The following is a 21,975-nucleotide window of genomic DNA, read 5'->3' as shown; positions in this document are numbered from 1 at the left end:
TTTTCAGGATTTTCTGTATTAAAGTGTAAATCATACTCCAAATTTTTTCTGCTTTATTACATGTCCACCATAGACGATAAAAAGTCCCTTCTTTATTCTTACACTTTCAACATTCATTTGACATACCTTTATACATCTTAGATAGCTTATCCGGGGTTAAATACCAGCAATACATCAGCTTATTATAATTCTCTTTTACACTGTAATTTAATGTAAATTTTAAACCCTTTGTCGACATATTTTCCCATTGTTCAAGCATCACATTTTATCCAAAATTCCTTGCACACTGAATCATAATCATAATCATTAACACTCTATATGGTTTATAGCTCTGTGTGTAATGTATCATGAACTTGTGGGCCTCTGCACCAAAACACAAAGTACTCTGAAATAAAAGAGATTTCACAATAACCATTTCTAACAGGTAGTAGTTCTTGATTCCATTTAGTAGCAAGCTGATGATTGCTACTTGTGGCAACCTTTTGTATTAAATATGTAGAATAAGGTTGGGTACCTTCCTCCATCAGATATTATTAGATTAAAATTTTAACAGCCCCAGTCCAAATGGCCAATGATGAGGGATGCTAGGAATTTTAATTCAGGAATATCTGATGGTTGCCTACCTTTTCAAGTTGTTAGTAATAGCTCATTAACAACATTACAACAACATTATCATTGATTATCTAGTTGATTGATTGATTCTTAATAATAAGTTGATTGATTGATTTTTAGTAATAAGTAACCTTACTTTTGATTTGTTCTCTAACTTATCAATTAACATTTATTAATTATCAACATTCATTAAGTAACTGTCTACCTATCATATTAATTAGCTATTGTAATTGTTTAGTGTACTATTGTCATTGACCATGCCAGCCAGAAACTCCACAAACTCCAAATCCTCCACTACCAAACAACAACAAAAAAATAGTATCTCTCCCAATGACCTCACAGACTCCTGTACATGCTTCAGTTGTCTTAAAACCATCAATGAAAGCCAAAATAAGATTAGATGCTACCTATGTGACAATCAAGCCCACCTTGCCTGCTTAAACTTAAACAAAGATGTAGCTGATCTCCTAAAAGCATCAGATACATTCCTTTGTCTATGTCCATCATGTTTTCCTAAGCTAAACAAACCAAGTACCCTGCCTGACAGAGTTGATAGCATAGAATCACTCATGCTCTCAATAGAAAAAAGCTTAGCAACACGTTTTGAAACAATTATACAAGAAAGCCTAATTTATCTTGAAAAAAAAAATACAGCACTGATAAGCGACTACCTATCAGCTCAAAATCAAATCCCAACCCAACAACCACTACCACAACTACTACCTCAACTACAATCACAACTACAACCAAAAATAACCACCAAACCACAACCACAAATAATTACTATCCCATCAAATAATTCCACAAATGATATCCCCTTACTCATCAGAGACATCATGGAACGTGATCAGAAACATCCAAATGCCATCTTATTTGGTCTTGAAGACACCAACGAATCAGATGACATCACATTAAGAGTTGTTAATCTAATCCTACGTAGCTTTTTCTCTGGTAATATCACAATACTAACTAGAGCATACAAAACATTTGCTAGACCAATATTCAACTACAGCTCATCAGTCTGGAACCCACATTATGTATCTGATATTAGCACAGTTGAGAAAGTCCAGAAATATTTCACAAGAAGAGTTCTCCACTCCTCTACTCATTGCAGAATACCTTATGCCACCAGACTTGAAATTCTAGACCTAGAAAACCTAGAACTACGCCACCTTCGGTCCGATCTAAGTATAGTTTATAAAATCATACATTGCAATGTCCTACCTGTCAATGAATACTTCAGTTTCAACCATAACAATACAAGAGCAAACACTAGATACAAACTCAAGGTTAATCGCACCAAACTTGATTGCAGGAAATAAGACTTCAGCAAGAAAGTGGTCAATGTCTGAAATACTTTACCTGACTCTGTGGTTTCTTCCCCAAACCACAAAAACTTTAACCTTAGACTGTCTACTATTGACCTCACCCCTTTCCTATGAGGTCTGTAGGGGGCATGCATAAGTGCACAAACGTGCCTACCGTCCCTGTCCTATTGTTTCTTTTATTTTTCTTATATGTATCCATGTATTCATAACTATGTTTTTACTTATACCTATTATCTTGTAAGCAATTGACAAACCAAATAAAATAAAATAAATAAACAAAGCTTCAGGATGGTGAAGATGACATAGTTTGGTTGGCCAATAAGTGCATCTTGTGGAGCTGATTCACACATTCTTGTTATGTCAAGTTGTAACATGATTGAGCCATTATCATTAAAGATCTCATGTATTTTCAGAAGGCAACTGTTATACCCTGGCATGAATTTCTACATTAGGTCATCAGTTAGGCTAATCAGTGAAAATTTTAGATTCCTGTATATTCCAATATTTTAGAGGCTGACAAAAGGAAGGGTAGGAGTATCAACCTATTCTCCAAAGCATCTGAAAGCTGAACAAGAAGAAATGGATGGAAATTAATCAAGGAGAAGACCAACTTAGAAATAAGGAGAAATTTCCTGGCAAAACAATTAATCCATGGAAGGACTTGCCTCTAGAAGTTGTGGGTGCTCCAACTCTGGCATTTTTAAAGAAAAGATTAGACAACCATTTGTCTGAAATGGTATAAAATCTCCTGCTTGAGCAAGGAGTTGGACTAATAGACCTCCAATTCTTTTATTATGTTATTCTCTTATTCAAGTGCCTGAGTGAGCCAGATATTGATCACTTTCAGCTCCATCTATATGTACTGGGAAGTGTTGAATTTGGGTTGGTATATAGAAGGAATGTTTATAGTGCTAGATTTAAATGGCTTGGATAGTTACAAGCAATCACTGTTACCAACAAACAAGTGATGAGAGATCCTCTATCATGCTTTATAAGCAGACAAATACCAATGTGCATCTCTGGATTATTGTAATGTAGTATTATATAATGTGATGCACTGTGTAATGTTTTAATTTGTAGTGTAATGTAGCATAATAGTGTAATGTGTTGTGCCTCCTTATTTCTAAGATGAATTGCAGGAGGGAAAATTGTGGGAGGGAAATCTGGAAAAAAAAACACCACTATAACAGAATTAAAAGGTCACTTGTTTCTTTCAGGAAAGAACATACAGTATGTGAACAGATTAATGGCTATTTGCTGAATAAAATTAAACAAGGTAATTATAACTACAGTTGAACCTAAAGTAAGTCAGATTGTAGGCTGTGGTTTGTTATCACTTAAATGAAAAAGAAATTTTTTCACTTTTAAAAGAAGAAATTAGTACGTTCTCTTCTGATGCAACTCTCAGCACATCTGGTTGACATCTGTTGCACAGAGGCATCTGTTTTATCATACACAAATAATAAAAAGGGGAAATGTCAAGCAAATATTTGCCATATTAGTGTGCATATTTTTTATTATATCAAAAGACAGCTACAGTATATCAATTGAACTGTCCTCCATATTCCTGTCATAAATCTTTGAGATGTTGTAATTCCTGAATCAATTTTCAATAAAATAAGTACATGTCTGTTGGCAAACCTAAAAATACACTGTAAAGTAAAGTGGGTGAACTGGTACATCAGAAAAAGCCACTCAAGATATAATTAAAGTGGTCTATAAGCCTAATACAGGGTTCCCCAATCTATGAAGTATACAGGTGGTCCTTGACTTATGACTAAAATTAAGCTCCAAATTTATGTTGCTAAGCAAAAGAGTTGTTAAGTGAATTTTGGCCCATTTTAGGACTTCTCTTGCCACCATTGTTAAGTGAATCACTGCAGTTGTTAAGTTAGCAACATGGTTGTTAATGAATCTGGCTTCCCCATTGACTTTGCTTGTCAGAAAGTCGCAAAATGAGCCCAGGATACTGCAACTCTCGTAAATACGTGACAATTACCAAGCATCCAAATTTTGATCATGTGATTACACGGATTCTGCAACAGTTGTAAGTGTGAAAAAAAGCTCATAAGTCATTTTTTTTTCCAGTGCTGTTGTAACTTCAAATGGTCATAAAGCGAATGATTGCAAGTTGGGGATTTCCTGTGCCTCCTTTGGGGGAGGTGCAGGCAGAGTCCAGGGAAAGTGTGAAGATTTTTATTTTTAAAAATAAACTTGCATTGTATTGTTTTCATTATTTATTTGGGCTCATTTTGGTATTTGGAGTTTTAAGGGAGATATGTACATTAAGGTTAAGTTAAAGGAAGTGTGGTAGCAAAAAAATCAGAAATGCATGGCCTATTACAATAATTAATGTAATTATAATGATAATATAATATAGTATAATATGATAACATAACATAACATAACATAACAAGTTAGGGATCCTTGGTGCTCTCTGAGCTTGGTGGTATCCTTGCAGACATTTCATTATCAAACTAGGTAGCATCATCAATCCTTCTCCTTGCCAAATTACTACTCTTGATCTTTCTTTTGGGGTGGGGGGCATAAATGCTAATTTCCTGGATGAATTTAGTTTCTCTTTACTCTGCAATACAAGGTTTGCTATGGTTATGACCTCACCATCCCCAATCTAAACCATTTACTTATAATTCTGTTTCTGTACAATCCTGAATGATTGAACAAATCACACTCATTACACTGTTGTATGTTACTTAAGGAGAGCAGAAATTCATGGTTTTAGGGTTGAAAGTAATATGGAAAATTATACAAAAAGTATCCTGATTCATTCCTGCAGTGCAGATTAGCTTTCTAGTGTCAAACACTTCCAGTGCTAAGTCAAATAAGCTAAATTGTAAGAAAATGCTCATCAAGGGACCTAAATGGAAAAAAATAATCATGATGCAGTCATTCCCCCTTTACCTGTTTTATGAGGAATCACACAACTTTGCTTAATTTAATAGAACAAACAAAGCCTATTAGCCTTTCCTTTATGGACATACCGTATTTGCCGGCGTATAAGACGACTTTTTGCCCTGAAAAACATGCCTCCAAGTGGGGGCGTCTTATACGCCGGGAGGACTCCGACTCCCACTTCGAGCTTGAGTTGCAGCCGGGAGGAGGCTGGGGGATTTGTGTGTGTGTGTGTGTGTGTCACTGGATGAATTTAGTTTCTCTTTTACTCTGCAATACAAGGTTTGCTATGGTTATGACCTCACCATCCCCAATCTAAACCATTTACTTATAATTCTGTTTCTGTACAATCCTGAATGATTGAACAAATGTCACACTCATTACACTGTTGTATGTTACTTAAGGAGAGCAGAAATTCATGGTTTTAGGGTTGAAAGTAATATGGAAAATTATACAAAAAGTATCCTGATTCATTCCTGCAGTGCAGATTAGCTTTCTAGTGTCAAACACTTCCAGTGCTAAGTCAAATAAGCTAAATTGTAAGAAAATGCTCATCAAGGGACCTAAATGGAAAAAAAAAATAATCATGATGCAGTCATTCCCCCTTTACCTGTTTTATGAGGAATCACACAACTTTGCTTAATTTAATAGAACAAACAAAGCCTATTAGCCTTTCCTTTATAGACATATATACTGCTCTTATCCTCTAAATTCAGCTGTTTCAGGACAAGTGATCCTATGAGATAAGTCATGAGTCGAAGATTTTAAACCTTTTTCTCCTGCAGGTCATTGGTTCAAATTTTATCTGTTTCTATGAAAGATATGAAAATTACAATAGACATGGCAAGCGTTGAAGGTTTAATTGATCAGTGGCATATATATCAAGTGATACTGATGGACAGTTTCCTTTTGTTTTAGATTTATTATTCACAATGTTTTGAGAAAAAGTGTTTTTTTAAAAAAATAAATAACATTTAAAATTATTTAGATTATGTATACTTTAAAAAAAAACAATTTTATGCAGATTTTTCATTTTACCTGCTCTTGACTGGTAATCTGAGAAAGTATGAGCTATTCAGAAAATGAAATACTGTTTCTCCTCCAGATTTTAGAAAGACCTGTGTTTTTTTTCTTTTTTTCCAAAACACTTTTCAAATGTAAGTTACAGCATTTTGCGTGTTTTTAAAAGGAAAACAAAGAGCATAGATAAGAGCACCATCTCCTATATAGTCAGTCTTCAGCCTACGGATTTCTGTTTTCCTAATAATAGAAGAAAGTATAACAATTACAATTTAAATAAAGGAATCCCCTTGTTAAACAATGTTCTGTATGAAATTATACAATTAGGTTTAGATGCTGATTTCTTTTTTAAACATTAAAATTCAAAGATTTTGCAGAAAGAGATTGCTCAGAAGTTTAAAATTCTGTATTAATACTCTACTCTTGGCATCCTTCTCCCAATTTAGCAAAACTACTTTCAGTGACATTTTAACTGATAATGATGCAGCCAGGAGGAAGATGACGTTGATTTACAGTTTAGCAGAAATGCATATGATTCATACAAACACATAAATCAAAACCTTTTACCCTTCAAAATTTATACCATTCTAACTTTTCAGGCAGTTCTCCAATTTAAAAAAATCACTAAGGTATTAGTGAAACTTTAGTGAAAATAGCATCTTCCATTTGCATTTGCAAAAACAATAGGAAAAAGTGAAGACTGAAGTTGAAATGGATAAATACATCTCTTTTATGCTTATTTTATAACACCTCTGAAGGCTCCCATAGATCCTCCTTCCAGATCTAATATTTCTTGTATATTTCTTATTAAAGGTCTTCTATCTTTAGCTGAAGATAGTGGAAAGGTGAAAATCAAAAGTATTGAGGGGGAAAAATAGAAATACAATTCAACTGGATATTAGTTGCCCATCCCAAACTATTCTATAATAGGTCTCAGTAAAAGGGTTAACATTATATAGGGAACTCCTTCAGACTATTGTCTAACCCCAAGTTTCTGTAACATTTTGTAAGAAATTCACAAGAATAGTACAGAACACCAGTTAAAACCTTAAAGGGGCTGAAGAAGACAAGAGTGAAATCAAGTATGGATGAGAAGGAAGGAAGGAAGGAAGGAAGGAAGGAAGGAAGGAAGGAAGGAAGGAAGGAAGGAAGGAAGGAAGGAAGGAAGGAAGGAAGGATTTGCAAATATATGAAAGCCAGATTCAATTTCTGCCACATTCAAGGACAGATGTAGCAGAAATTGAATCTGGCTGTTAATGTCTATGTGTTCAGTCTTGGCAGTGGCAGATTAAGGCTCACTGGTGCCTTAAGCACTGACAAATCTTGGTGCTCCCCCCGCTCCCTTTGTACATACTGAACAAATGAAGCCATATTCTCAACTTTGTGGTGCCTCTTTTGGGCCTGGTGTCCTAAACATGTGCTTAGTCTGCTTAATGGTTAGTACACTACTGAGTCCATAAAGTCTCCAATAAAGAGTCTTTATGGACTCTTGATTGGAATCCATAAAGAGATTTTCCATCTTTGTTTTAGTAATGTGTGCTAAAAACACAGGTAGATCTGTAAAATTCAGTCACTGAAGCCCATCTCAGTATGAACTGGCTCCAGACATTTTTTCTGGATGATGCTACATCTAACATGTTCTTACCTTAGAAATCAAGATTTCTGACCTCCGGACTGAAACTAGTTAGTAGTCTGCAAACAAGCAGGCAATATGGAATGAACTTGTCAGAAGCCTGCTTTGAATAGCCTAGAGTCGCATAACTGTTTTATTCAAATAGAGGGGGGGGAAGCATGTTATATTTTTTTAAAAAATGTGAATGCATGCTTGTTAGGTATAACATTGATACCAAATATGGTTTGGGTGAATAAATATATAAAACTTAGATATCATGGTTTAAGTGCTTATCACTTTAAGCACAATGCAGCAGGAAATTAGCCGATTAAGGGTGCGGCTAGAAGTTACAATATAAGGAAGCATTAGAAGCTGGAAAGCTTACTGTCTCTGTCTGTAGCTGACTGTAACTGTGTGCTGACTGTAACTGTGTGCTGCTGCGACTTACTGTGTGTTGCTGTGACTAACTGTGATTACTGACTGTGAGTGCCTGTGACTGAACTGTTATTGTTTGCTACTGTTTGCTGAATATCCAGCGTTTGTTTCTCTGGAGAGTGAAACCGGAGAAGGAGAAGATATCTTTATCGGCTGATAAAGATATAGCAAGACTCTTAACTTGGACTATACTAGTGAGTCTTACTGGATGGAAATACTGTGAATGACTTAATGGACTGAATGACAATGCTTAAACTCTAACTGGATTAAAAACTATTTAAACTACAAACAGTGTTTGTGTTCAGTGTGTGTATACTCTGGGGCCCTTCCACTCTCGTTTGGCTGCCTGGCTTGACTACTGCTGCAATACTCTGCTAGGGGTTAATCTCCAAACCCTAACATTGGTTATGGGCCCAGCAGCATAGTCTAACTAACCAGGATATAGCAGAGAGAGTTGGTGTGAGTTGCACATTACTGTAAAAACAAACTGTTTTAATTAGTTTAAAATAGTCAAAATATCTGAAGAGTAATGGCACAAGTAAATTTGTCACAACTGTCCATGATATCCAGGCTGGATGGAACAAACTATGTTTCATGGTCAATGAAATGTAGTTTACTTCTACGCAGAGAAGGTTTGTGGGACATTATAGCAAACCCACCAGATGTGAGTAGCTGGGATCCTGCTAATGATGATGATAACGAAAAGTTACAAGACTTTAAACTGAAGAATGAGCAGGCTTTATGCATCATAGGACTGACTCTCTGTGATCAGCAGCTTGTCCATATTCGTGGAGAAGAAAATGCTGCAAACTGCTGGGAGAACCTCAGGAAGATTTATGTTCGGGACAGTGTAGGAGCACATATAAATCTTACACGGAAGCTTTTTCGAACGCATCTTCAGAGGAATGGAGATATGTTAGTTCATTTAAACTGTATGAAGAGCATTTTTCAAGATTTGCAAGAAAAAGAGCTTATATTTAATGAACTGCAACAAGTCTACATAATATTATCTTCATTAGATCAAAGCTATGATGACTATGTGACTTCGTTAGAGGTATTGCCAAAAGAAAGCCTCTCATTAACCGAGATTACAGGCAGGCTACTAGAAGAAGCCAGAAGAAGGCATGAGCGTGACGAGCTGAGAGAAGATAAGAAAGAAGAAAAATTATCTTCAAAGCTTGAAAGAAACCAGCAAAGCAAAGTAAAGCACCTGGAAGAAGAGAATTTATCTTCAACGGCATACACAATTAAAAAGTGTTTTAATTGTGGAGGCAGAGGACATTTGGCAAGATTCTGCAAAAAGAGAAAAAGCCAGAATATAAAAAAGCCAAAGAAAGCATTTGAACTAGCCACGTTTAGCAACTCTGATGTGAAGAATAATTTATGGGTGGTTGACAGTGGCGCATCCCACTGCATCACAAGAGATAAGACAAAATTTATAAAAATGTCTACAAGCTCTCAACATATATCTCTTGCTAATGGCTGGAACCTGAAAGCGAAAGGTCAAGGTTTTGCACGTTGTCCGTACATAAACCAGGATATAAAAATGTTGTATGTACCGCAACTAAAGTTTAATTTGCTTTCAGTAAGGGTATTAGATAAATTAGGTTATGTAATTACTTTTAAAGATAATAATTGCATAATTGAAAAAGATAACAAAAGGGTAACTGCAGCTTTAAATGGAACATTATATGTCTTAGATAATAGTAAGAAAGGGGAGGCTCAAACTGTATTTAATAATATAAAGCCTCATGATGAATGTATCCATTTATTGCATAGGCGTTTGGGGCATGTAAATTTTAAAATGCTAAAACGTACAGTTGAGTTATCTGAAGGAATAAGGTTAAAATCTTGTGATAAATATTTGCGTTGTAATGTTTGCTGTGAAGATAAGAGCAAGGTATTGCCTGCAAATAGGTTAAATGGTTTCAAAACAAAAGAACCTTTAGAAGTAGTATTTGCAGACATAATAGGTCCAAAGAAACCCAGTATGGGGGTGCTAGATATATACTGAGCATTATGGACCATTATTCTAGATATGGGTTTTGCTATTTAATGAAAAAGCAAAACTGAAACATATCAACATTTTTTCAATTGGCTTAGGTTTGCTGAAAGAAAGTCTAAGCGGCAACTGATAACCCTGGTGACAGATAATGGTACGGAATTTATTAATAACAAATTCCAGAACAGACTTAAGGTAGCTGGAATAGAGCATAAGAAGTCTGCTCCATACAGGCCAGAACATAACGCTTTTATTGAAAGAAGAGGCCAAACACTACAGGCAATGGTTAGAACAATGTTAAATGATTCTGGGTTACCTGATTCTTTGTGGGGGAGGCTACAATGTGTGCTAATAACATATTGAACAACGTTGTTAATACAACAACAGGTGAAATACCATTCACCAGGTGGCATGGCAGGAAACCTGATCTAAGTTACCTGCACACATTTGGTGCACCAGCATGGGTGCATATTCCTGCACAACTCAGGAAAAAGGGCAACATAGAGCTAAAAGATTTTCTTCGTTGGTTATCAGGCAAACCATAGGGCATATAGATTTTGGGAGAAAGGCACATCTAAAGTGTTATGTAGTGCTAGTGCCCAATTTCTAGAACATGAAGGATGGGAGAAATTAGAACAGGATGCCAATAAAGATGTAATTATTGAATCCTATAGAAATCCCATTAGTTATCCCTGTAACTTTAAAAATAAAGTAAAGAGAAAAATACAGGATGAAATAGTGCCCATAAAGGAAGAAACAGATTCAATAGCTGAACAGGATGAGGAAGATGAACAGGTAGTAGTTCAACAAAGTCCTCCTGTAAGCCCTGTAATTCCCAGAAGAACTACACGTGTATCTAGACCGCCTGATAGGTACCAGGCTAACACAGTGTGCCAGATTAATCAAGTTCCTAATTCTGTAGAAGAAATTAAAAAGTATCCTAATAAGGAAAAAGAAAAATGGTATGCAGCAATGAATAAGGAACTGAATTCATTAAGAGATATGAAGGTGTATGAAAATGCCAAATTACCTGTAGGAAAGAAATCCATTGGCTGCAAATGGATATTTAAGGTAAAAATAGATAAAGATGGTAATTTAATCCATAAGGCAAGGTTAGTAGCCCAAGGTTTTAGGCAGAATGCTAATGACTATGATGAGGTGTTTGCACCTAGTCTTAAGGCAACAACCTTGAGAGCAGCTTTAGTGTGGGCAGCTAGTAAAAACTATATAGTTAACCATCTAGATGTGGAAACTGCTTACTTGCACGCCCCATTAAAACATATTATTTATATGAAAAAACCTGTTGGTATTAAAAGTGAAAATAAGGATAATAATGATTGTTGGTTGTTAAAGAAAAGCCTCTATGGTCTTAAACAATCAGGCTATGAATGGAACCAGTATATTGTAAAGGAACTAGACAATATAGGATTTAAAGCTAGGTTTAGCCGATCCATGTCTGTTTAAGAGGGAGACAAATGGGAAAGTATCATTATTATTACTATTCACAGATGACATTGCATTGATAACTGAAACTAATGATGAAGCAAATAAAATAATAGCATCATTAGGAAAGAGAATTAAGATCAAGCAATTAGGGGAGATAAAGAAGTATCTCGGTTTGAATATAAAGAAAACAAGGAAAGGTTTTAAGATATCTCAGGAAGATAAGATAAGCAAATTGCTAAAAGATTACAAGATGGAGCTTTGTAAGCCAGCTAAGACTCCAATGAGTCAGGAGTTTAGCAACACTGATGAACAAAGCCCTGAGTTTGATAAGGTGATTTATCAATCTTTAATTGGTAGTTTGAGTTATATTAGTAATTGGTCTAGACCAGATATATCGTACTGCGTGAATCAGTTGGCTAGATTCAATTCTGCACCATGTGAAAGACACTGGATTGCAGCTAAGAGGATATTAAGATATCTTAAAAAGACAATGAATTATTCATTGTATTTAGAACCAAAGGGTGATTTAATTTTGAGTGCTTATGCAGATGCTAGCTTTGCATCAGAAAGAGACACTAGAAAAGTCGACTTCAGGAACAGCCATAATGCTGGGTAAGACATTAATAGGCTGGAAGTCAATAAGACAACAGCATATAAGTTTGTCTACTATGGAGGCAGAATTCTCCTGTTTATCATTGTTATGTACAGAATTAATAATGTATAAACAAATGTTAATTGATATAGGTATAACTGTAGATTATCCTATAATTATACATGAAGATAATCAGGCAGCAATTCAAATGGCCACAAATATTGGAGTAAAAACAAGGAGCAAGCATACAGATCTAAGATACCTAAATGTGAGACAATCTGTAAGAAGTAAGATGATTCAGCTAGAGTACTGTATGTCGGAGGACAATTTAGCTGATAATTTTACTAAAGCCCAAGGTGCCAGTAAGCACCAGGAGAGTTGTGAAAATTATGGGGTTAGATTGTAAAGATATTATATATTTATTTCACCCAAAAGGGGAGTATGTTAGGTATAACATTGATACCAAATATGGTTTGGGTGAATAAATATATAAAACTTAGATATCATGGTTTAAGTGCTTATCACTTTAAGCACAATGCAGCAGGAAATTAGCCGATTAAGGGTGCGGCTAGAAGTTACAATATAAGGAAGCATTAGAAGCTGGAAAGCTTACTGTCTCTGTCTGTAGCTGACTGTAACTGTGTGCTGACTGTAACTGTGTGCTGCTGCGACTTACTGTGTGTTGCTGTGACTAACTGTGATTACTGACTGTGAGTGCCTGTGACTGAACTGTTATTGTTTGCTACTGTTTGCTGAATATCCAGCGTTTGTTTCTCTGGAGAGTGAAACCGGAGAAGGAGAAGATATCTTTATCGGCTGATAAAGATATAGCAAGGACTCTTAACTTGGACTATACTAGTGAGTCTTACTGGATGGAAATACTGTGAATGACTTAATGGACTGAATGACAATGCTTAAACTCTAACTGGATTAAAAACTATTTAAACTACAAACAGTGTTTGTGTTCAGTGTGTGTATACTCTGGGGCCCTTCCGTTCTCCTTTGGCTTCTTGGTTTGACTACTGCTGCAATACTCTTCTAGGGGTTAATCCTCAAACCCTAACAATGCTCTTTCTCTTGAGATGCTGATCAGAGCTTATCCTAGTCCTGCAAAAGAGTGTCTTTGTGATTCTCTTTCATGTTTCTTTCTCTGTGTTCCTCAAGCCCATTCTGACAGGCATAATCCAGCTAAACAAATCCCCCTTCTACTTGTCTGCTTCTTACTTTTTCTTTTTACTGCTGTACCCAGCAATATTTCACAGGTGCCCCAGTGACCTGCTAGGATCTCCACGGTCTGCATCGGTAACCTTTACTGCTTCCATGTGCTGAGAGGGATGATGTAGCTCCCAGCTCTTTGTTTCCTTGACACCTAAAGGTTTCTGCAGGCCTGTTTTCCATTAAGCTCCAAACGGGCACATGTGCAAAGAGACATTCCAATGGGAATATATAATTATGCTCATCAAAAGGCTGAATATTCTTTTGTTTAGCAACACGGCTCTCAAAATTCTCACTGCTCACCAAATTCCTATGGAAACCGAGATGTCGATGCTCATTTGTAACCCTTTTGTACACTGCTGTTACCATGTAGTCACCATGACATCTGTATTCTTTCCTTTAAATAGCATTTGCAGCGCAGCAGAGGGATGATTGTAAACGTGCTTTCGTTGGGAGTCGTGTCACTCAAATGCTTTATTCCCCACAATGTCCTGCTTGGAACATGTTGTATCGAATGTAAGCAAAACATTGGCAGAAAGTAATTTCTAGGCGCTGTTCATCTTTTCAGTGTTATGACAGACTGGAAACTGAGTATTTATCCTTGAACGTTTTTACTGTCCAATGTTTGTTATTCTTTTATCACTTCCTTAAGCCTTAAACCTTGTATCAAGGGCAGAGTTCTTTTGGCGATTTTTCTCCTTTTCCTTTTATTGAATAAAGAGAGTTGCAGAGAGCAGGCCACAGGTGCACAAATGTCACTTTAAGAAACTGGTCAGGATTGATGGACCATGTCCACCCCACCCACCCCCCATTTTGGAATATTTGGGAGTATCTTAGAAGCATTTGCAGGTCTATCGAAACTATAGGAGACTCAATACATCCCTTTTAATTTGTGTTTTGGCTTATTTCACATTGAAAATCAGCATGAACCCGTGGCAGTGCAATAGTTAAAATGCCGTACTGCAGTATAATTCTGCTGACTGCCAGCAGTTCAAATCTCACCAGGCTTGAAGTTGACTCACCCTTCCATCCTTCCGAGGTGGGTAAAATGAGGACCCAGACTGTTGGGGGGGCGATATGCTGACTCTGTAAACCGCTTAGAGAGGGCTGTAAAGCACTGTGAAGTGGTATTTAAGTATAAGTGCTATGGCTGTGATCCCAGGATGATTTTCTTCAAATTAAAGTGTAATACAGTGGTTGGCATCTGGCCAGCTAAGGTCCATAATGATTCTCAGCCAGTATATAGGGAAATCTGTTTAGTGGGACATCATCCATATTCACATACGGGAAGGTCAAAATGAGACGACAATACAGATGATAATTTGTAAGATTTATAAGGTCTCCCAAGGTTTCAAAGAGGCAGCGAGATTTAATAGTATCGGGTATGTCAGGGGCTCTCTTGACTGGTTAAGAAGATATTCAAAAATAAACATAGATCTGTAATTGAGGCAGAAAACCCAAGGGCTTTTCACTTGGCACCCCCAAAAGACCCCCCCCCCAAAAAAGCAATGAACAATGGCAAAAAAAAGTCTGCACTCAAATAGATGTCATTAGCTCTGATAGGTTGAATGCACCTATTAATATTTGCAGTCATTCTCCAAGCTGGCAGCTGTCATCACAGATCATGAAATCATTGATGCCTTCATATCATATGCTTTCTCACTGATTAATATTCACTTGGAATATTAGGAAACAGCAGCAGCAACAGGAAAAACAACTGCAGTCACAAAAAGAGCCCTTTTCCCAAGTACAGGAGCAGAACTGACACTGTAGTTTCTGACTTAACAGGAATCATTCACAAATCTTTCCTGCCCTCACTGGAGGAATTTATTTATTTTTATTTTACTGCTACTGCCTAAACAGCTGTTTCAATGAAAGCCAATTTCCCAGGCCATGTTCTTCACCAGCTTCAGTTTCAGAGGAGTTTTGACCTTCTGGCAGGACATTAGAAAAGCACCATTTTAGGTAAATATACACACTGGGCATTTGAAATGAAAACATTGCCCAGAAATCTTAACTGGAGATAAAGACTTTTCCATGGGAAAATCTGGATTTTCAGTAAGTAGTGAAAAAACATTAAAAAAAACCAAAACACAATCCCTAGGTCAGCTCTCTTCCTACTTTAGGTGATGCATCAAAGAAATGGGCTTCTACAGTCATCAATCAGAGCCAAGGAGAATCCCCCAAAAATGGTGAGATGCAGCTGAATGTTTATCTTATTTGAATGCTTATAATAAAAGCAATTTCTTGGGAACTTTCAGACGTCAAAGTGAAGTGTGTATTTCAGTCAATAGCCAGAATAGTACATTTGTAAGGTAGTCACTATATTTGATGACAGACGGTCAGAACTTCAGGCTGTAATTTGAAATGACACAAGTTTCATCAATTTGTCTTGTCTGAAAGATACTTTATGGGCCCTGAAAAAAAGACACAGAATATCTGTAAGCTAAATGGAGAACTGCTGATCAGCAAGGTTGCTGAAAATCCCTTAGCATGCCTCAAAAGTAAAGTGGCTTAAATCGACAATAATATAGAAACATTAATTTCATTTCATTTTTCAACTGAAACCCAGCATGGAGGATTTATAGCCAGCCAAGGGGAAATCCATTTAGTCTTTTTAAGCCACTTTAAAATATAGTGGAGGAAGGAAAAATATAGAGAGGGGCTTCCACTAATCTTCCCCCACTCCCCTTAGGTCTGTGTCATGATTCTTCAATTTCAGGCTACTTGGGAAAAGACATCTGCTACTCTCAAATTGCAATCAGGTGTGCCTGTCTTAGAAGAGCCATGCAGAATCCAGAACTAAGATTCATATCTGCTTCAAGGTACTTTGTTTGGTGTAGTGGTTAAGGCAGAAGGCTAGAAACCAAGAGACACTGAAGTCTTATGCCCAAAACCACCTGGATGACCATGAAGAAGCATTATTTGCTTGGTAAAATGGAAGGCTGAGTCAATCTTGAGTCCCATCGGGATTAAATTCCAGACTGAGCAGAATAAACCTGTAGTACTGCACTTTAACCACTAGGCCAGCAAGCCTCTAAATGAAAAGTACCTAATGCATTAAAAAAATAATAATACAGGACTCACGTGGAATTGAAATTTCCACAGTGTTCAGGCCAGTTTTATTCACAAAGTTGTGGCTGTAGCAGTTTCCCCACCGTCATGTCGTCATGTTTTCCAACATTCCCTGCCAGCTTCCCACAAACAAATGCAGAAGTCATCAGGAAGTCAGAATTCACTCCCACTATCACTGCTTTTCTGTTTTTCTGTTTATCTTTTCAGGCAAGTAAATATTGACTTATTATTGAAGTTTGTTGCCCCCTACAATTATTGTTCTGTTTATGTTATACTCTGTAGATAATCAAAGGAGCATTAGGATAAAAAAACCAATAAATCAGCCTAAAATTGAATTTTCATTTTGGTCACATCACCTTGTGCTACTTTTCTCTTAAAAGATGACCCAATGGATCACAGAACTATCCAGTTCTTTCTAAACTTGTTTTTGTTGATTTTTATGGGCTCCCAAATTCAAGGAAGCTAGACTTTCCTTTTTGGAAGGGAGAAAATTATATAATTATATATAATACTTCTAGGTCATCCAAAGCTTTAGACGCCACTTTATGGAGCAAACTTTTTTGTTTTGTTTTCATAGTGTATCAGAAAATTTCCAAGTTGGGACTGTCCCTTTCTCTTTCTTTATTACTCCCAGTATGGTCAGTGAGGAACTTCTCTTAAAATATGCAGACATAAATGCCAACTATGACATTTACAGGAATTAATATCCTCCTGGTTGGAAACAGCAGGAGGAAGCATATTATTAAAAGGAAGGGTGAAAACAGATCTCTGATCCTCCTTTCCTTTCACTTTGCCAGCACGAGAACAATTTGGGATCTGGCAGATTGACTCCTTTCAGTGCTCCCCACCTGTCACGATCATATTGCTTTGACTTTCTGTTTGTTGTTCCAGGTCTTTCTCATGCCTGATGAAATACGGAAACAAAAGCAGCATTGGACTAATCTCACACAAAGGCACATTATACCCTGGCCATAATAAGCAGTCATCTGTGCAGAGCTGGCTAGTGGCATTTTGGAGAGAGAGAGAGAGACAGACAGAGAGAGACAGAGACAGAGAGACAGAGACAGACAGAGACAGAGAGACAGAGACAGAGACAGAGAGACAGACAGAGACAGAGAGACAGAGAGAGACAGAGGCAGACAGAGAGGCAGAGAGAGAAAGAGAGAGAGAGAGACAGACAGACAGAAAGAGAGATGAGAGAGAGAGTCAGACAGAGACACAGAGAGAGGCAGAGAGAGAGAGACACAGAGAGACAGAAAGAGAAAGAGAGAGAGACAGAAAGAGACAGAGAGAGAGAGAACCATAAAGTTGCTTCTTTCCTGTTGCCCACAAAACCCCAACTGAACCAGCAACTACATCTTCAATTCTGGGGAAAAAAGAAGCAGGAGGTATAGGAGAGGCCATGGATAATTCTTGGAGTGAATTGATCTTGTCACCATTCAGTCAATACCATTGCTGGGGGTGTGCAGTTGTGCTTTCTCTTATTCTAATGCAAGTTTGTTTGTTTTAACAAAATGTCACTCGTTTTAAAAAGTGTGTGTCACTACAGAAGTTGAGAAGTAGCTTAGTATCACTTTGACCTCAGATATCTCTTAGTGGTCTGGACTGATACATTCTGATTGGATGCCTGTTGTGTACAAATAGGACAGTCTCATAGCAGAGATGTATCTATAGCATCCTGACTAATCTTTAAAGACAGAAATGCTCAGTCAAGACCTGCTCCAATCAAATGTGAAACTTGAAGACGATGAAAAACCTGGCATCATGTGTGATTCATGGATGTCCTGCCACTTCTCAACAGCTTGAGCATCTTCAAAGTCACCAGGAGGAAGATTCATCCACTCCACCTCACAAACATCTGAGATCCTGTAGCTTGTGATGTCATTTACAATGGTTTTTTTTACCAGTGTGATTGGCAATAGGAAACTTACTGTTGTCCATTGTGTTGCATTCCAGAACTTTAATTGAGTGTGGATCTTCAGGTATTGTCCTAACAGCAATTAAGATTTCAACTGAATAGGGATTTTAATAAATTGCTTCTGAAAACATCCACTGGGGAAAAAAAATCAAAACATGGCTATTAATGTCAACACACACACACAAACACACATAAAAAGTTCCATGATGTAAGACGAAGCAGTTGGCAGCAACTCCTTACCCCACTTTTTTTCTTCCTTCAAATGAGAAAATTTGAATATCATGACTGGATTATTAATATTGTGTATCTTCCTGAGAACATTTCCCAGAAGGTTGTATAATAGTCTCTACAGAATTAGGTCTAGGCTGGATTTCTAAACTCTTCTCCTCTCCCTACTATAGTGTAGACGTGTTGAATGTCTAGGAAGATACTCAGTCGTCCAGATCATGATTGTCCCAAAGGTACTTTTTTTAAAAAAAGCAAATCGACTTTGTTTTTCCTTTTGAAAAAAGCACCTTTGTGGACGTGTTGGTTTCACATAGAAAGAGAGGCAGAAAGACAGACCTCATATAAGAACAGACTTATCCTCTTTTTCTCATGATCTGCAGGAAAAACACCAGCTTTGAACTGAAACAAAAATAAAATCTCACGATCACTCAGTCCCATATATAAGCCAACCAACAGATATAGGCAAACACTAGCAAACAGGCTCTTGCAAGTTGCCAAAGAGAAGACGTGACTAAACTATGGAGAGAAATTTTAGAAGATCAAAACAAGTGGGAAGATGGGAAGGAAGTTCTGAAGAAATTATTCTTCATGAAGCTGATGAATAGTAAATTAAACTTGTACAGATATTTTTAAAACCGCATACATAATGTAATAGCGCATAGTTGCACTGATCTTGGGAGAGATGATTAAAAAAAATTGTTATAAAACAGGTCTCACCTAAGATTTTGTTTTTCCAACTTCTAGGGAGAGGAAAACCATAATTCTTTTTTTTAAAAAAGTCATAACATACAGTTTCCTTCCCCTCTCCCAACTGTAAATGTATTGAATCACAGGACAAGAAAAAAGAAAATATGGCATGTATGTCCATCTTTAGAGACACCTGATTGGAGTTATATAAATGTACTAATTATTGCTTCCCAAACTTTGCTTTGGAAGAAATAGAAATTATGAGAGTATTAAAAAACACACACACACCCCCAAAAAATTCCCAATTTGAATTCTAGGCTGGAGCTGCAATAAACAACACCCTCTCCTGACTGGAGAGCAAAACTACAATTGTTTGGTGTAAACTGCTGTCGTAAGCATCCTTATACTTATACAATTCTTATAAGCTTTTTATGAGGAAAAGAAACAACCATAACACAATCTTTTTAAAGAATATGTGCAACAAACCACTTCTAAAGATGACTCTATCTTAGAAATGCAGAGGTGGTGTTCAGCAGGTTCTGACCAGTTCTGGAGAACCGGTAGTGGAAATTTTGGGTAGGCAAATACCACCTCTGACTGGCCCCTCCCCCATCTATTCTCTGCCTCCTGATTCCCAGCTGATCGGCTGGGTCTTCTTTTGTTGCCCTGCACAGGAGAATGAAGCTGGAAAGCAGGTTAGTGGGGTGGGGAGGGAATGGGGATTTTGCAGTATCCTTCCCCTGCCATGCCCACCAAGCCACACCCAGAGAACCAGTAGCAAAAAAAATTGAATCCCACCACTGTGTTATTGGCTATTGAAGGCTATAGATAACCCTTAATGTGTATGTTCCTTGGAAAATCAGTAATGAAGTATGGGTAGTCCTTGACTTATGGCCACAATTGAGCCCAAAATTTATGTTGCTAAGTGAGACAGTTGTTAAGTGAGTTTTGCTCCATTTTAGCAATAGCAATAGCACTTAGACTTATATACTGCTTTATAGTGCTTTACAGTCCTCTCTAAGCAGTTTACAGAGTCAGCATATTGCCCCCAACAATTTGGGTTCTCATTTTACCCACCTCGGAAGGATGGAAGGCTGAGTCAACCTGGAGCCTGGTGGGATTTGAACTGCCAAATTGTAGGCAGCTGGCTGCAGAAGTAGCTTGCAGTACTGCACTCTAACCACTGTGCCACAGAGGCTCCTTATTTTACCTTTCTTGCTACCATTTTTAAATGAATTGTTGCAGTTGTTAAGTTTAGTAACACGGTTGTTAAAGTGAAACTGGCTTCCCCATTGACTTTGCTTGTCAGAAGGTTGCAAAAGGTGATCAATGACCCCAGGACACTGCAACTGTCATAAATACATGCTAGTTGCCAAGTATCTGAATTTTGATTATGTGAACACAGGGATGCTCCAATGGTTGTAAGTGTGAAAAACAGTCATAAGTCACTTATTCAGTGTCATAACTTTGAGCAGTCACTAAATGAACTGTTGTAAGTTAAGGAATACTTGTATATGAATTGAATAATATCTGGAAATTCCCCATTTCTTGTCTGCATTCTGGTAGTTTTTTCTCTGCCACTTCAGAAGATAGCAACTTCATAAATAGAATTTCTAGAGTCATGCTACACTCTCTAATGTTCCCGGATTCCATTTCTTTACTTTTTAAACTTTTCACCAGCATGCAAGTTGCTTGCTGTCCAATTTACCAGATTTGTAAATTCTCTCTCTCATATCCAAAAGTTTGTAGAGTCTTTAGGACTAAGGCCCTTATTTAAACACTGGATCTTCTCAAAATAAGCAGCTTGAGATTTACAGATCCCAAACATCTCTACTAATATTGACATCACTATAATCAATTTGTGAACATGAGCCCACCGATCCCTTTAATTGGACTCGTAGCTGCCAGTATCTCAAGGCCCTTTGTTTGCCTTGCGTTTGGAAAAAGATCTAATACACATATAATGAACTCATTGTGGTCTGGAGTACATTTCCTAAATCAATAAATAATTCACACATGCACAGAAACATGTATATATGCTGGAGCAGAGAGGGAAGGGTTATTTTTAACGCTAATCTGTTTCATGCTAGAATGTTAGGCTCATGGAGTTTAAAATCCTGTCTTACTGAATTTCTCACTGCACAAGATTTTTGTTAGAGGTTTAAGACTCTGTATCTTCATGTTTCAGTCTGGCGGTGATATATATTGGACAGGCTTAAATAACGATCAGCAAACTGACCTAGCTGGCATTATTTTGTGGCCATTAATCTGGACTTCTAGTGTGGGAAATGCCTCAAACTCCAGTGCATGAGATGGATTAATCTGACATCTACAGTGAAAATCATGCTTCATTAGGACAAGAACATCATAAAAACAGAGGTCAGATCTCATGGTTGTGAACAGATAACTTCTTGCCTATTTCTTTTCAGAGCATATGCAACAGGACAGTGGGCTTCCTTTACAAAGCAGCTTCTCAATCCCAATCAATAGTCCACTGAGGCTCAATCCTGTCTGTCAGTATTCTCCCAGAATTGAATAATGTCAACCTGCTGCAATTTACCCTTTAACAGTGGCCCTGGATGGCCCCTTTTGCTATTGGTCTGTTGCCAATCCCCAGCACATTTATGGGAAGTATTTCTGGCTTCCTGCAGTGGATCCAATCTCTTGCAGTGGCTGGAGCTACTTCGTTCCTCCATCATCATCATCATTCATCATCATCATCATCATCATCATCATCATCATCATCATCATCATCTTTTGCCCTGCTTGAAAATGGGATATTATAATTTGACAGACACAGATATACACTGCTCAAAAAAATAAAGGGAACACTTAAACAACACAATGGAACTCACAAGTCAATCACACTTCTGTGAAATCAAACTGTCCACT

General features: G+C 37.2%; 1 long non-coding RNA gene across 1 annotated transcript in view; it reads left to right on the top strand.

Annotated features, from left to right (window-relative positions):
• LOC148132220 (uncharacterized) overlaps window positions 1-18,812 on the top strand; it is a 41,969-nt gene extending 23,157 nt beyond the window's left edge. Inside the window, exons 2-3 of the long non-coding RNA XR_015747732.1 lie at window positions 15,302-15,367; window positions 17,142-18,812. This is a non-coding gene — a long non-coding RNA (uncharacterized LOC148132220). The remainder of the gene's footprint in view (window positions 1-15,301; window positions 15,368-17,141) is intronic.
• The last annotated feature ends 3,163 nt before the right edge of the window (window positions 18,813-21,975 follow it).

This window comes from Notechis scutatus, chromosome 2, assembly GCF_049901735.1.
Source record: "Notechis scutatus isolate UNSWTSFEM ecotype Mainland chromosome 2, rNotScu1.2, whole genome shotgun sequence".
In the NCBI taxonomy this organism is placed as follows: domain Eukaryota; kingdom Metazoa; phylum Chordata; class Lepidosauria; order Squamata; family Elapidae; genus Notechis; species Notechis scutatus.
The sequence above is the reverse complement of the archived record's forward strand: the minus strand, read 5'-3'. Positions and strand labels throughout refer to the sequence as shown.